This window comes from Oryx dammah, unplaced genomic scaffold (genome assembly GCF_014754425.2).
Source record: "Oryx dammah isolate SB20612 unplaced genomic scaffold, SCBI_Odam_1.1 HiC_scaffold_19, whole genome shotgun sequence".
Lineage (NCBI taxonomy): Eukaryota > Metazoa > Chordata > Mammalia > Artiodactyla > Bovidae > Oryx > Oryx dammah.
In genome coordinates this window covers 84193588-84199653 of record NW_024070203.1, presented here as the reverse complement: position 1 = coordinate 84199653, position 6066 = coordinate 84193588, and the positions used below count along the sequence as shown (strand labels likewise).

Below are 6066 nucleotides of genomic sequence, written 5' to 3'. Positions count from 1 at the left end.
TCTCCCTTAAACATACGAAAAATATGGAGACACTGTTGGTGTCCCTGTAGTAGAAAAAAGCAAAATAGATTATGAAATGTGGCTTTAATACTTCAGTCAGAAAAGCAAAGATCTATAAACTTTTTAGCACTTTGTGTATTTTAACTTTATGTAAAAGCAATAACATAGTCTTATAATAACTTTTCTCAAACAGTCTCATAATTCTGGGTGAAAATTCCTTTTTTAAAAGAAGAGGCACTTTGTCAGTCAGGATATCCTGGATTATAGTGTGCTAACAGTCAACCACTAAAATCACAGTGGTCTGAAACATTTATTTCTCATTCACTGAATCCAGTAGAGATCAGCACAGTGTGCTGTCATCACGGTGTTCAGGGACACAAAATAGCAAAGGTTCTATCATCTCATGGTTCCACCTTTTCAACATAATGCTTCAGAATCTACCGAGACAGGGATTAAAGGATGAAGAACGTGCCCACCAACCATTACACAATTTAGCCTGGAAGTGATCTTCCTCACTCCTACCCAAATTTCACTGACCAAAGCAAGTCAGAAGCCCACATCTAATTCCAAGGGTGTTTGTTCCCTGGAGATCCAGGAATCTTGGTGAACACTAATGTCTGCCACAGGAACTATTTGTATTTGTTCCCATGTTTAAGAAAGAGGAGAGTACTTAAGGTAACGAATGTTCTTTGTCTAATTCCCTGTCATCAAAGATGCTATAATATGAGGTATGGGAACCATATTCCAAGTTTGCTTTATTTTTTAAGATAGATAATATATGTATTATGCATAAGATACAAGATACTAGCTAAAATATAACTTAGTCTGTAATATAGAAAAAGTCTTTATGCTGGAGTTTTACCTTATTTAACAATATAAAGTCCTTGAGGGCATATATGCAGAGCTTTTCTGATTCAAATCTGGTAGTTTTACTGAATAAAAGCACTTCTATGCTCTCTCTGATGTAGTTAGATTACAGTTTATTCTTGAACAATGTGAGTTTGAACCACATGTGTCCACTTATAGGCAGATTATTTTTTTTCCTGTGAATATAGTACTACCTGATCCATGGTGGACATGGAAGCCCAGATGGGAACTGGGGACTCAGCAGGAAAAGTGTGAGGTCTGAGCAGCCACAAATTTTGTTATCTCCAGTGTGTCCTGGAAGAAACCCCTCAGAGATACCAAGGGAAGATTGTATATCATCTTACTAAAGATATAGTATTCTTGTGCAGAATATTTAAATCTGTATTATTTTCATTCCTCCCTTCTGCTATTTCTGGAGAAATGTCAATAGTCTCAAATATGCAGATGACACCATCCTTATGGCAGAAAGTGAAGAAGAACTAAAGAGCCTCATGATGAAAGTGAAAGAGGTGAGTGAAAAAGTTGGCTTAAAACTCAACATTCAGAAAACAAAGATCATGGCATTCGGTCCCATCACTTCATGGCAAATAGATGGGGAAACAATGGAAACAGTGACAGTCTTTACTTTATCAGGCTCCAAAATTACTGCAGATGGTGACTGCAGCCATGAAATTAAAAGACACTCCTTGGAAGAAAAGCTATGACCAGCTTAGACAGCATATCAAAAAGCAGAGACATTACTTTGCTAACAAAGGTCCATCTAGTCAAAGCTTTGGTTTTTCCATTTGTCATGTATGGATGTGAGAGATGGACCATAAAGAAAACTGAGCACCAAAGAATTGATGCTTTTGAACTGTGGTGTTGGGGAAGACTCTTGAGAGTCCCTTGGACTGCAAGGAGATCCAACCAGTCCATCCTAAAGGAAATCAGTCTTGAATATTCATTGGAAAAACTGATGTTGAAGCTGAAGCTCCAATACTTTGGCCACCTGATGCGAAGAGCTAACTCACTGGAAAAGACCCTAATGCTGGGAAAGATTGAAGGTGGGAGGAGAAGGGGATGACAGAGGATGAGATGGTTCGATGGCATCACCGACTCGATGGACATGATGGCAGAGATTTATTTATAAGAGAAAGGAGATGGATATTTGAACAGAGACTAAGAGGAGACACAGGGAAGAAGGCCCCAGGACAGTACAGGCAGAGAATAAAGTGAAGTAGCTCTAAGACAAGGATTGCAAGCAACTACCACAAACTGGGAAGAGGGAAGAAAGGATTCTTTTCTAGAGCCTTCAGAGGGGGCAATTTTAAGCCACCAAATTTGTGTTACTTTGTTATGATAGCTTAGCTAACTAATATGTTGACCATCATTGTCTTTTCTTCATGACAAAGCTGATAAATTCATAACGATTCTCTTGCTTGTACTTCATAAAACAGCATTGTCTTTAGGGGAATGTTTCTGTGATATTATATTTTTATGAATAAATTCATATGGAAAACTTCATGTATTATAAGTAACTAATAGTGTCGATATAAATATATTTGTCAGATGAACTACTTAATCATTTCCTATTGTCATTTTTTAAATCAGTAAGAACTGAGATAGAATTAAGAAATACAGAGATATTATTTAATTTTTTGAAATTAAACAGTATGATTAAGGCTTAGTAATAATCTACCAAAATAGTGGAAACATACTGAAAAATATTTCTGTAAAATGCAGAACATAACATACACCACAAACAGCATGAGTTTATAACAACCAACCCATGCCAGAAGAATTTGATTGATTTCTTTTCAGTTCTATTAAAAGATTGGAGCAGAAAGGGATTCTTGTAGCAGACACTGTATATTTGATCAATAAAAAAAATACTTCATTAGAGCTCATGAAATCTCACTTTTTTAATTTAAATTTATTTTAATTGGAGGCTAATTACTTTAAATATTGTATTGGTTTTGCCATACATCAACATGAATCTACCACGGGTGTACACGTGTTCCCCATCCTGAATCCCCCTCCTCGTCTTTTGAAATGTCACGTTAAAATTGAAGTAAAATTGGCTGCACACAAACATATTCACACAAATAGAAAATGAATGAGAGGAATGTAACAAGGATAATGACACATAGCAGCAGGCTGAGTATATAAGAGAGGTATTCAGTGGTGGGTCAGAAGAATCAGGCTTAGGTTCTCATTTAACATCAACTGTAATAATCTAAAAAAAAGGATTGCATTCCATGTGGTCAGCAAAACAGAGGATACTGATTAGTGGAGTCCTGGAATCCTATGGAGACTAATAATCCAATGGGATCTTCCCAACCCAGGGATCGAACCCAGGTCTCCTGCATTTCAGGCAGACGCTTTAACCTCTGAGCCACCAGGGAAGCCCAGTAGGGACATTAGAACACAAAAATGTAAGCTAGATGTCAAATTAATTTTGTATAAAAGGAAGGAAAGATGGATAATGGTAGCAGGGGTTAGAATATCCAGAAACTAACTGTACAGTGATACACCACAATAGTGTTAAAGCCTAAACAAAAGACATCGTATTGATTTAGAGACTGGAGTTTGCTGCATTGTTAGAAAAGCTCGCTTGAGTCCAAGACTTTGTAAATAAATGAAGTCAATTAAAAATAAGGATGTACTTTTCCCCCACCGATCTGTGTCATGAAATTAAAAATCAATAAGAACATTTATCATCTTCCTGGTAGAGATTCTTCAGCAGATGACAGAAGTAATTCTTACTCTCATATGCTTTAAAGTAACAGATTTCCCTCCTAGCATGTAAGAGTACTGTATCACAAGAGAGAGTATGTGAAATGAGTGAAATGCAAATAAACATTTATTCATTCCAAAAATACTTCCTGAGCACTTATGTGATAGACACTTCATCCAGGTGCATGTTATTTATCAGTGAACAAAAGTAAGGTCTGCTCTCCCAAAGTCTATGTTCAAATGAAAATAACAGAAAACAACCATGGAGAAGGGAAATGGCAACCCACTCCCGTATTCTTGTCTGGAGAATCCCATGGACAGATGAGCCTGGTGGGCTGCAGTCTATGGGGTCGGACAAGACTTAGTGACTAAACCACCACAGAAAATAATGAAACACAATGCAGAAAAATAAAGGAGAGTGAGTTGTAATATGATGGAACAGAGAACATGTGTTATTTTGGACGTGGTGGTCATGGGTGGCAACTCTGAGAAGGAACTGTTGAAGGAAAAGCAAACTGAGAAGGAAACCATACAGGGAAATATATGGTAAGAATTTTCCAGGTAGATGATGTTATTAACACAAAGATGAGGTTATTAACACAAAGGAGAGTACTCAATGTGTTCATGAAGCAGCAAGGAGGTCAGCAGGACAGGAGCAGATAAGCTAGGAGGACCGTGGTTGGTGACACAGCACAGAAGTAGCCAGAGACTACAGGGTCTCATGGCTGCAACAGACATGAAAAGACAGCACTCAGATCTCTGCTTCCTGAATCATGGTTGCCTGGCAGATCTAGCTACTGTGCCTCTGGATTTGTCTCTACCCTTTGGCAAGACAATGCTCCCTGTAGGCTGCCCTCACTCATTGTCTGAGCGAAGCAGGGGTCCCAGAAGAGGCCTATTCCAGCCCAACGCAGGGCTCCTCTGAAAAGTGTTTTTGGCTTGCAGATTTGTGAACCTGTCATCACACTTTCTAAAGCTATCTTTCATTGGTGGCCATCTTACTGGCCTCCAGGGAAAAGGTACCACTCACCTCTCATCCACTTTTTCCCAAGTAAGGACAGGCCCTTCCCACAAATTCATCACAATTTCTCATACAATAAATTGGACAGTAGAATCATATCTGCAGTTAACTTGAAAGAATTATGGACCAAATGCCATCACCCAGCAACAAGAAAAAGAGAGAGCAGATAGAGGAAGAAAAGGAGAAATCATTGAAATAGTGAAGTATGAGGCCTTCTGCCCACAAATTTCTCAATGGGACTATTCACTAGAGTTTGCTCTCAGGTTTTCAAGTCACTTATTATGAGAAGATCTTACAACTCAAAGTACAATTTCAAGACATATTTTTGGCACATGTTATTCAAGTGTAATACAAACATAATATAAGGTTGATTGGAGAAAAGCAAAAGAACTATACGCATTGCACTGATATTATTCACAGCATAGGCCAGGCATAGATGGTCATAACACACCACGGCCAGAATTCCAGGAAGAGCCTGCCCAGGCAGGTAGGCTAGATGCATGACAGCGGACACGCCAAGAGACCATGAGCCCTGACCGCACAGCTCAGTATCTAATTGCAGGTGACTCTGAGAGGGGCTAGGGAGCACCTCACTTATCTGAGCACCCACAAATACTGCTATAGGTCTTCAGGCCCAGGAAAAATGCTAGTAGTTTCCCACACTTAAGGGCAATATGAGGGCCCTGTGAAGATCATTACCTGGCAGTAATACTGACTGCCTGTCAGTCCAGCTAAGCCCGCTCTCTACTAAGCTACCGGAAGGAGGAAGAAACCCTCTGAGTCATTTAAACTTGTCTCTCATCAATACACAGAACTCCTAAATATGTCAACTGAAGCTGAACCTGAAGTGAAGTCGCTTAGTCGTGTCCGACTATTTGCGACCCCATGGACTGTAGCCTACAGGGTTCTTCTATCCATTGGATTTTCCAGGCAAGAATACCAGAATGGGGTGCCATTTCCTTCTCCAGGGGAACTTCCCAACCTAGGGATCAAACCCAGGTCTCCCGCACTGTAGGCAGAAGCTTTACCGTCTAAGCCACAAGGGAAGCCCATGGGAAATATGTCAACTACTACACCTGATAAAAAATCAAATAAACAGCAATTTGATGAACTTTCATTTCTATCCTACACATTTCTTTGTCTTTCCCTGAAATGAAACAACTTCCTTAGCTATCAATACTTTAATACTGTGTGTGTGTGTGTGTGTTAGTTGCTCAGTCATGTCTGACTCTTTGAGACCCCATGGAATGCAGCCCACCAGGCTCTTCTGTCCATGGGATTCTCAAGAATACTGGAGTGGGTTGCCATGTCCTTCTCCAAGGGATCATCCCAACCCAGGAACCAAACCTGGGTCTCTCTCATTGCAGGCAAATTCTTTACCATCTGAGCCACCAGGGAAGCCAATACTGTGTATATAAATACTATAACTCTCATAATCTTGATATATATAGGAGGAAAGTGAA

General features: G+C 39.5%; 1 non-coding gene across 1 annotated transcript; it reads right to left on the bottom strand.

The window, feature by feature from the left end:
* Positions 1-3179: 3179 nt before the first annotated feature.
* Positions 3180-3251, bottom strand: TRNAF-GAA. Its single transcript has one exon. It is a non-coding gene; the product is annotated as a tRNA-Phe (tRNA).
* Positions 3252-6066: the final 2815 nt, after the last annotated feature.